This window comes from Sorex fumeus, unplaced genomic scaffold (assembly GCF_029834395.1).
Source record: "Sorex fumeus unplaced genomic scaffold, SorFum_2.1 ptg000098l, whole genome shotgun sequence".
Classification (NCBI taxonomy): Eukaryota; Metazoa; Chordata; class Mammalia; order Eulipotyphla; family Soricidae; genus Sorex; species Sorex fumeus.
The window spans coordinates 78,891,741-78,902,936 of NW_026606155.1; the positions used below are offsets into that span (position 1 = coordinate 78,891,741).

The window sequence follows — 11,196 nt, forward strand, 5'->3', positions numbered from 1 at the left end:
TCTATGCATTACTACACAGGGGCCTGGCCCCTCCAACTTCAGCAGAGCTAAGGGTGCAGAAGGTCTTTCTTTTTTCCCACAGTGCACGGTGGTGTGGATTCCATCAAGTCTGTGTTGAGATGAGAAGTGATAAAAATTAATTTGGAACAGAAACCAGTAGTCTTTCCCACTGAATTCTGTTCAAGGTATTTCCCTGAACTAAATTGAGAACCATGGTGTAAAGGAGAGAAAAGAGACCTCAAAAAACAGGGCGACTGATCACAGGGAGTGGGGACGGAGTGGGGCGGGGTTAGGGGAGGGGGGAGAGAAAAGGAAAAAGACTGCAACTTGCTCCCAGGGACTGGAGAAAATTAAAAAAGATTGGAATCCGACAGTGTTCCATTAGTCATTTTCTCATTCATTCTCCTCTCCTTCCTCTCCCTCGTCATCATCTTCATGTTCTTCACCTTCATCTTCATCCCCTTCTTTGTCAATATCTTCCAATCCTTCTTTCTCTTCATCATCGTCGTCATCTTCTTCTCCTTCCCCTTCTTCATCATCCATGTCAGGAACCAAGTAGTACTGCAATGGGTTTGGCCAGATGTCAGATGTCGTCTTTGATTACCTGGCCGAGCTCATCTGCACCAGCATCCGAATGGTCAGTGAACCAGTGAAGAAGCTCTTGGGTTCCTCATGTTGTCTCTTTCTGCTGGCTTTATTCTGTGTTTAACTTGAGCGTTTCGTCAAATCCTTTCCAGATTTCCATTTAATTTCAGTGGCCTTTGAAGATGGATCACCACTCTCATTCAGATGAAATTCTTTGGAGAGAATTTGATTTTCAAAGTAAGGGTTTGCATCAAAATAAAAGTCTATTCTGTAACCTGATTTAATATCTTCAAATTCTGTCACTTCAACTCTTGTCAAATAATGCAGTGCCTCTTCATCCTCCTCCCCAAGCAGCGCAGACACTTGTAGATGGTTGACAAATGTTGCTACCCAAAAGTTGGGGATTTTGGCGATCAATTCTGACCTCTTCTGAAAAAAATGGTTGGCGGAGTTTGTTATATTTCTGTTCTACTTTCAAAATCTCCTCACTGGCTTGCTCATTAAGTCTGTCTATTGAATTTTGTGCTTCATCAATATGTTCAATCGTTTCCTGCTGCTCTTTTTCTCCTTTGCGCACGCCCGAAGAGTTCGAGGCTTCCTCAGCCTTGAGGGCACCAGCACCCCAGTGTCTATTGGTCTGCAGCGGCAGCAGCGCGAGCTGGCGCTTGGGGGTCATGCTGGAGAGGGCAGGTGGGCGCGAGCGCGTGGGCGGTGGAGCCGGGCACTCAGTGCAGGTACTTTGCTGTTGAGCCACCTCAAAACTCAAACTCTAAATTCTTTGCCTGTAAGAGTTTGCCACTGATGTCTAGGAGAACTAAAGGTATTTAGCCTCAGTTACATAAGAATTATCTACAGATATTTATACACCATCATATAACATTATATTTTCCAAAGTCATATAGGTTGAGCAAAATATTAATAATGACAGTTGTCCAAAAATGTAAATATACTGCTTTGGGATGTATAACCACATGCAACGATTACTGTAGAAATTCAATAAATTTGGCAGAGAAGTCATGATGAGAGAATACCTGATTCAGACAATCTGGGAGAGCTCTCTAATCTTCCTAAAAGCTCTAAGAATCTGTGAATATTTAAAATATTATTTTACACTTCCATTTTTTGGGGGCATGAAACTAAGGGAGGGCTGTTTGCTGGAGGCAAAATGTATGTCTATGTTTTTATACTTTTAAGTTTTAAAATTGTTGCATTATTTTTTTCTTTTTTTTAGATATTCACAGGAAATAAATATGGAAATTTCCTAAGAGGCTGAATACTAATGAGATTATAACTGAATTTGTCATATTAACTTTTTTCTTTTAGACATAATTCCTTGGGTGATATAGTATATTAAATTTATTTGTTTTAGCAAAACAAATTAAAACCTCTAAAAATTGATAAATTAGTATAATAAACCCTTGTATGCTCACCACCAAACTTAGTAATTATTGACTTAAAGGGCAGAATAATGGTCTCTGGAATAATGTCATATCCTAAAGCCTGACTCTTGTGGATAATATAGGTTATATGGTAAACTACAGTTACAGTTGCAGATAAAATTATAGTTGCTAATTAATTGATTGTAAAACGGGAACAAGAGGAAGGCAGAGAAGAGAAACCTATATAGATAATAGCATGAGAATTTCTTTACCGATATTTAACAGAATCAAAGGATTGTGTCCTGAAAATAGGAATGTTGGTATCTTCTAAAAGTTGGAAGGCAAGGAAACAAGTACTGAAAAGAACCATTCTTCCCTAGAGCATCCTGAAGGAATGTAGGCTTGTTGACATATTTGGTGAGAACCAGTCAGTTGTTTTTTTTTTTTTTTAACCAAAGTAATGAATTGGGAAGGCAAGGGAGAGAGTTCAATATGTGTGTTGCTTGCCTTGCATGCGTCTAGTGAGCTTGGGTTTGATCCTTGGCATCCCTGTGTATGGCCAGGAGTGATCCGACCAGGTATGGCCCTTAATGAATTTGTGCTAATTTTTATAACAGTTGTAGAAAATAAATTTTTCAAAAGAGAAAGACTGTCAAACTATCAGGAGAATAATATTATCCTTAAAATCATAGCTGCACATCTCATTGTATTTATTTTCAAGCCAAAACATCATTTACAAACGTTACAAAGAAAGGTAATGATTTTATTTTTGAGTTTTAATTAAACAGAAATGTAAATATTGTTGAATACATAGAAAATAGATATATATAAGGTAAGGTAAAGGCCCTCCCGCTGATCGTCGATTTGCTTGAGCGGGCCCAGTAACGTCTCCATTGGAGACTTTGTTGTTACTGTGTCTGGCATATCGAATACTCTCGGTAGCTTGCCGGGCTCTCCTAGAGGGGCGGAGGAATCGAACTCGGGTCGGCCATGTTGGCCACTTGTAAGGCGAACGCCCTACCGCTGTGCTATCGCTGCACAGCCAGAGCAATAGCACAGCAGGTAGGGCATTTGCCTTGCACACGGCCGACCCGGGTTCGATGCCTGATGTCCCCTATGGTCCCTGAGCACTGTCAGGAGTCATTTCTGAGTGCAGAGCCAGGAGTAACCCCTGAGATATATATATGCTACCAAAATGAAGTAGAAATTTAAATTTTAATATGATTAGTTTTATTAATCATTTAAATAATTTTAAAATATACTCGGATATTTTTAGTGCCATTTTGACAGACTGCTTATATGCATTTTGTAAACTTCAAATTAGATATTCTTATACATATTATTTATATGTATTACAATTGCTCTTGATGGGCTTTCTATTCTTGGATATATAAAATTTAATCAAATTTTATAAATTCATCAAATTTCAACAAAAAGGCTTTTCTTCAAATTATATAAATCTTTTGCCTCTTATAAAAAGAAAAATATTTAAGAGAGAAAAAATACATTATTTTACAGAAGCTAGTGAAAATAGTTTATACTTATTAAGATATGGTACTTTCAATTAAATCAATTAAAATATATGATCATTTCTTAAAAATCATTTTTATATGGGCTGGAGCAATAGCACAGTGGGTACAGCTTTTGCCTTGCACACGGGCGAAATGGCCGACCCAGGTTCGATTTCTCTGCCCCTCTTGGAGAGCCCGGCAAGCTACCAAGAGTTTGCCCACATGGCAAAGCCTGGAAAGCTCCCCATGATGTACTCGATATGCCAAAAACAGTAACAACAAGTCTCACAATTTGTTGTGAGACATTACTGGTGCCCACTCGAGCAAATAGATGAACAACGGGAGGACAGTGCTACAGTGCTACAGTGCATTTTTATATTCCATTTATATTCAAATGGAACGATAGCACAGCGGGTAGGGCGTTCGCCTTACAAGCGGCCAACATGGCCGACCCGAGTTCGATTCCTCCAGCCCTCTCGGAGACCCCGGCAAGCTACCGAGAGTATTCGATATGCCAGACACAGTAACAACAAAGTCTCCAATGGAGACGTTACTGGGCCCGCTCGAGCAAATCGACGATCAGCGGGAGGGCCTTTACCTTTACCTTTATATTCAAAGGCTTTTTTCTAGTTCTGATTAAAACAATATTTAATTTGAACCCCAAAAACAAGCAACATTGAGTCCAAATATTTCTCAAACATCCAAATGACTCATTCTACAGACACAGATAGAAGTAAAAACAAAAATTAAAATGAAACAAAAGAGCATTTCAATTTTTGAGGCATTTACATCTGAAAACCAGTGTTAATGGCTTGAATAAAATTTCTCATACATCTTATTACTAGTGTTAGAGCAATGAACAAAAGATTAATGTCTAGATTATTAAAGTTGTACATTCTAATGAAAATCTTTTTCTCTTAGATGTAAAAGTTTTCCTTTCAAAATTAACTATAGGATTCAGAAACTGATGTGCAGGTTTATTAAATGTTGCCACTAGAGGTATATTCAAATGCAGCATTTGAAATGTACAGATTATATTCTTTGGAAATTTATAGAAGAGATGCTGTGGCCGCTAATACTTGTTTTGAAAGTGTAAGCTAGAATCACACACCAATAATATTGAGCATATGGAACAAATTTTAACAGAGAGACACACAGCTGTACACAAAATAGCACAATCTCAGAAACATAAAATTTGACATTATATCTAATACTTAGTACATTCTCTTTTTCTTCCTAGGTACTATAAGAAATAATATGTTCAATTTCGGGGAATTGCTAAAGCTATTGTTTTGATTGGGTTTTGATTTTTGATGTACATGTGTTTGGTCAAGCAACTTTTTTTTTTTTAAAGTTTTATTTATTGAATCACCATGAGAACAGTCACAAAACCTTTCAGTTTAAGTCTCGGTCAGACATACAATGATTAAACACCTGTCCCTTCACCAGTGCACATTTTCCACCACCAAGGACCCCAGTATACCCCTCCTCCCAACCCATCCCCCACTTCTGTGGCAGATTTCCACTTTACTCTCTCTCTACGTAGATCACATTCAATATTACGACAAAAGACCCAGTGTTATTATTTGGAATTTTCCCCAACATTCAGACCTGCCAAAAAGACATAATTAGATAATTTGTTTTCTATTACTGATTATGAAGAGCATATGATGTCGTGTGGCTGCAATAGTGGCTACGCAATTTTGGATTTCTGATATTTTAGTAATAAGCCTAGAGGTATTACTGCCAAAAGACCCAGGTTTCTGAGATTGGTTTGTGTGCCTCTGAGATGATGGTCGTTCAGGAGCCAGAGGAGGCATTTGTGGGTGGCAACCTGGGACCTTGTCAGGACCGATTCTACCCCCCCCCCCATCCCATGAGACCCTGAATGCCTCGTCAATGCATTCTGATACCCGGCTGTCCATTAGGCTCTAAAGATGGAGGCCACCATGCCGCTGCCGCAAGGGGGGACAGGCAGAGGGACAAACACTCTTCCCCTCCCAGGGTGGCATAGCACTGTAGTTAAATGCACAGTCCAGATGCATTTCGGTTGACCATTATATTTTGCTCAGATTTTCCCACCAACATTCAAGCCTGCCTTCCAGGGACAGACGCTAGATCATTTATTTCCATTGTTCACTTTGCATATCAGGAAAAGTCGGCAGAATAGTCCTGGTACCCACATACCGGAGCCATGCTTGTAGAAGCTCATGGTTACCAGGATTCCATCTAGAAAAGGCAGGGAGACAGCACCTACCCCATCTGGGACCTCCCAGTGATATCAGCTTAGTATGGGGCCTGGAGAATTCTCTGGGAGTTGTGGAGCCTGCCAGCCAGTTTTCTTTGCTGCTTTGTGCTAAAAGATGGTGCTGGGTGTGACTTCTTGGATCAGGGGCTGACTGGGAGCCTGGGTGGAACTGCCTGGCCCGGCATCCCCATACAGTTCAGAAGAATAGTTCTGGTGCCCGAATACTGGAGCCATGCTTGTAGGGTCAAGCAACTTTTAGATGTAGATATACATATACTCTCACATATATGTATATTTCTTATATATATATGTATATGTATATTTTCTTTTCAGACCACACCCAGTAGTGCCCAGGGCTTACTCCTGACTGTGCTCATGGGTCACACCTGATGTGTTTTTTGGTTTGTTTGTTCATTTTGAGGCGGTCACACCCGGCGATGCACAGAAGTTACCCCTGGATCATGCACTCAGGAATTACACCTGGTGGTGCTTGGGGGACCATATGGAATGCTGGTAATTGAACTCTAGTTGGCCACATGCAAGGCAAATACCCTACCCACTGTCCTATTGCTCCAGTCCCACTCCTGATATTGCTCTGGGGACAATATATGGTCAGGGATTGAATCTGATGGACTGTAATCAAGACAAGAGCCTTAACATTTCTACTATCTCTCTGTCCCTAAAAAATATTTTCAGATGAGTTTAACATTTGCAATCCAGTGGACTTTGAGTGAAGCACATTACTCTTCACATTGTAGTTCCACCTTGGCTAACTAGTTGACTTGAAAACTTTGGCCCGAAGGGCCAAAGCTTGAGATTTCCTGAGGAAAGCAATTTTGTCTGCAATATAGCAATTTTGTTTGCAAGGCTGCAATATAGAAGCTTTACTTGAGTTCCTATTAACTCTGCCTTGCAGATTTTGTATTCAAGATGACAAGACTAATTCTTACCTGAATTTCCAAACTGTTTACTGCCCTCGCCTTTCTCTCCCTGCAATTGTTTGAGTAAAATCCTTAAGTCTCTATATCTTCCTTTTATTTATTTATTTATATTTTTGGCAGGGGGGATGCCCAGCAGTGATCAGGGACTACTCCTGGCTATGTTGTCTGCTCAGAAAAGATTCCTGGCTATTTCATGGGGTATCAAACCACCTTCTGTGCACTCAAGGCAAGCTCCTTACCCTGTGTACTGTAAGTTCTCTTGCTCTCATCTTTGAAAATCACTTATCACTTAATCACTTAATCCCCGTTATTCATCGATTTATTCGAGCGGGTGCCAGTAACGTCTCCATTCATCCCGGTTGCGTGCTAGCGTAGCCCAATGGTATCTGTTCGTTCTAGGAACATGCAGAGCCTCAAACCGATCATTTAGGGTCTTGACGAAGAAGTCTGACCATCTTATAGGTGGGCGTCCACGTGATCTTTTGATGTCCCGTGTAATCCAATCAGTAATGGCTCTAATCCAGCGGTTGTCTGTAAACCTCATTACGTGTTCAGCCCATCTGATTTTTGATGTCTTGGCAAATGAGACAGCGTCCCTGATTCTTGAGCGTTGACGAAGATCAGAACTCCGGATTCTATCTCTCATTTGAGTGAATCGTGATATTCCAAGCATAGTTCTTTCGATTCCTCTTTGAGAGACCCGAATAGCGTTCTCATCCTGTTTTCGTAGGGTCCAGGTCTCTGAGGCATATGTTAATGCAGGAAGAATAGTGGAATCAAAGAGATGTGCTCATAGCTGGAGGTTCTTTGTCCTTTTAGTTATTTCTTCAATGCTCTTGAAGGCATTCCAAGCCGCTCTCTTCCTCCTGCGCAACTCAGGTGCCAGGTCATTCATCATGTTGATTTCTCGACCTAGGTATATATAACTGTTGCATTTGGAGATGGTGGTTCCGTTGAGAGCGAATGGAGCGTCAGGAACAAGGCTGTTTCTCATAAACATTGTCTTCGTAAGATTCAGCTGTAGTCCGACCTTTCCACATTCACGGTCAAAGTCGTTCAGCATTTGTGCCGCTTGGCTGATGTTTGGTGTTATTAAAACAATGTCATCAGCAAAGCGGAGGTGGTGTAGTTGCCGACCATCTATCTTCACTCCCATGTTTTCCCATTCCAGTCGTCGCATGATGTTCTCGAGGGTGGCACTGAAGAGTTTTGGTGAAATGGTATCACCCTGCCGAACCCCTCTCTTGATATGGATGATTACTTTTTTGTAGAATGGTGAGATTTTGGTAGTGAATCCGCAATAGAGCTCACGAAGGATCCTGATGTATTGAGTTTGTACGCCCTGATTGGCTAGGGCTTCCATGACTGCTCCCGTCTCAACAGAATCAAAGGCCTTCTTTAAATCAATGAATGTTAGAGCAGCATCTTGAACTCCCGAGATACCTCAATGAGCTTGGTTATTGTGTGGATATGGTCGATGGTACTGAATCCTTTTCAGAATCCAGCTTGTTCACAAGGTTGTCCTTCATCTAGTGTTATGCTAATCCTATTCAGGATGACTCGAGTGAATAGTTTGTAGATGACAGACAAAAACAATCTTTGAAAATGTTGAACAAAAAACTTTTTATATTTTTCTATCTTTGGGTACCGAAAATTAAACCCAGGGCTTCATCACAGCAAGTAGACTACAGCTTCATCTCTGGAACTTAATCTATGTATGTATGTATGTATGTATGTATGTATGTATCTATCTATCTATCTATCTATCTATCTATCTATCTATCTATTCTGTTCATCTGTAGAACCCTCCTAGTATGTCCATTATTTTTTTTTTATAATTTATTTATTTATTGAATCACTGTGGGAAAAGTTACAGAGCTTTCGGGTTTAGGTCTCAGTCATGTAAATATCAAACACATTTCCCTTTCCCAATACTTATTTTTAACCCCGAACCCCAATAGACCCCCACCTCCCACCCCTCCCAATTCTTGTGAGGCAGATGAGTTCTAGTTAATACTCTATCTACTTTGACTAGATAGATTGTTTCGATAGAAGATGCACAATTATTGTTTAGAGTTTACGACCCACCCCCCACAATCAGATATGCTGAAACAGCGTTGTGAAATGATTTGCTTTCTACAACTTGGTTTAAGAATAAAATGATGTCGCGCGGCTGCGCGGTTTTGAATTTCTGCTATTTTACTTATTGACCCTGGAAGAATTTCTATTAAAAGTTAGATAGTTAAGAGATTGGTTTCTGTGCCCTGGAGTCGTGGCCGTGCCGGAGAGCCGCTCGTGGGGGGCAGCTGGCGACCTCGGTGGGGCATGGGGGACGGCCCACAAAGCCCCCCTTCCCATGAGGTCCCCGCTGCTCCCGCCGAGCCCGGCTCAAACCTGCTGTCCACAAGGCTCCTGTGCGGCCACCATCTTTCTTTCCAGAGAGGAGCGGGCGGGCCGGTCAACACCCTTTCCCCTCCGGGCAGGCTTGGTGGCGCGGTTTAACACATAGTCCATTTGCTTTTCTGCTCCAAGCGGCTGGTTCTCTGTGCTAAGTCCTTGTGCCTCCGGGGCTGTGGCCGTGCTGGAGAGCCGCTCGTGGGGGGCAGCTGGCGACCTCGGTGGGGCGTGGGGGACGGCCCACAAAGACCCCTTCCCATGAGGTCCCTGCCGCTCCCGCCGAGCCCGGCTCAAACCTGCTGTCCACAAGGCTCCCGTGCGGCCGCCATCTTTCTTTCCAGAGAGGAGCGGGCGGGCCGGTCAACACCCTTTCCCCTCCGGGCAGGCTTGGTGGCGCGGTTTAACACATAGTCCATTTGCTTTTCTGCTCCAAGCGGCTGGTTCTCTGTGCTAAGTCCTTGTGCCTCCGGGGCTGTGGCCGTGCTGGAGAGCCGCTCGTGGGGGGCAGCTGGCGACCTCGGTGGGGCGTGGGGGACGGCCCACAAAGACCCCTTCCCATGAGGTCCCTGCCGCTCCCGCCGAGCCCGGCTCAAACCTGCTGTCCACAAGGCTCCCGTGCGGCCGCCATCTTTCTTTCCAGAGAGGAGCGGGCGGGCCGGTCAACACCCTTTCCCCTCCGGGCAGGCTTGGTGGCGCGGTTTAACACATAGTCCATTTGCTTTATTTAAATTATTACAGAATATTTTATTCTCCTTAACTAAAATAGATGAGAGATTTAAAAGCTCAAATTGATTTGTTCTATTTAATATTCTTGTTACTTTATCCCCATCCATCTAGTCCACCTATCTCCATTATCATTTTTTTTCAATCAACATACCATCTCTAGCACAAGATCAGTGAAGAGTTTTAAAGACACTCTGGTGTAGGCTTCAGTTTTTTTCTTCTTTGTTTTAAATCTCTCTCTTCAGTGGCTATTACCTGGCCACTGTGGGTTGTAAGTGTTGTCCCTAGTAATTATTTTATATCAAATTAACACCTTATATTTAGCCAACAATTAATATAATTTATGCTGAGATAATAGTTTAAGTAGGCTCATATACTATGGATTAATTGTCATAAGTTTTCTAGTTATTTAGAGATTTTCTTTTTCTACCTTAAAATATGAACATTTACTACTATTTTTGATAAAGTTGTGTCTTCATTTTCTTCTTTAGGTTCAGAGTAACATTCTGACTAAAAACATAAACAGACTAAATCTGTTTATTAACTTATTTACTTTGTTTGGGGGCCATACCAGTGGTGCTGACTTACTTCTAGTTCTGTGTTCAGGTGCTCAGAGTATCTTATTCAGTGTTGGGGATTGAATCCAGGTCACCCATAAAGGTAAAAGGCAAAGGTAAAGGCCCTCCCGTTGATCATTGATTTGCTCGAGCGGGCCCAGTAACGTCCCCATTGGAGACTTTGTTGTTACTGTGTTTGGCATATCGAATACGTCACGGGGAGCTTGCCAGGCTCTGCCGTGCAGGCGAGATACTCTCGGTAGCTTGCTAGGCTCTCCGAGAGGGGCTGAGGAATTGAACTCGGGTCAGCCATGCTGGCTGCGTGCAAGGCAAATGCCCTACTGCTGTGCTATCGCTCCAGCCAAAAGCTGATGGTGTGTGTTGGCCGGGAATGCGAACCCGGGTCAACTGCTTGGAAGGCAGCTATGCTCACCACTATACCACCAACGCCGCCTGTACAAGGCAAATGTTCTTCACCAATATACTGTCTCTCCAGCCTTTAAATTTACTTTCGAAATTAAAGCAATTCAGCTGATGGTCGGGAGGCCTGAGTTTCTTTTTAAATAGTTTATTTTTCTTTAAATTTTAATTGTCACAGTTTATGTGATATGTTTACAATAGTGTTAACATTTGTGCTTTTGATGTACACAGCTACCATAGCTCACCAAAATGCCCAAGATCATACACCACTGTCCTTATGTTATTTAACCTCTTCAGCCCTCCTTTGCCCTTTCATCCTCCACATTCCCCTCCAGCTGTGTGCTTAATATTTTCAGTTCTGTCATCCAGGGTCAAAAGTTTAGATGAGGGGCTGGAGCGTTAGCACAGTGGGTAGGGTGTTTGCCTTGCACGCAG

General features: G+C 42.2%; 1 non-coding gene and 1 pseudogene across 1 annotated transcript; both read right to left on the bottom strand.

Moving 5' to 3' along the window:
- Positions 1 to 381: 381 nt before the first annotated feature.
- LOC130041254 (protein SET-like) lies at positions 382 to 1,261 on the bottom strand (annotated as a pseudogene).
- A 9,457-nt stretch (positions 1,262 to 10,718) lies between these two features.
- On the bottom strand, positions 10,719 to 10,791 carry TRNAG-UCC (transfer RNA glycine (anticodon UCC)). The gene has a single exon. It is a non-coding gene; the product is annotated as a tRNA-Gly (tRNA).
- Positions 10,792 to 11,196: the final 405 nt, after the last annotated feature.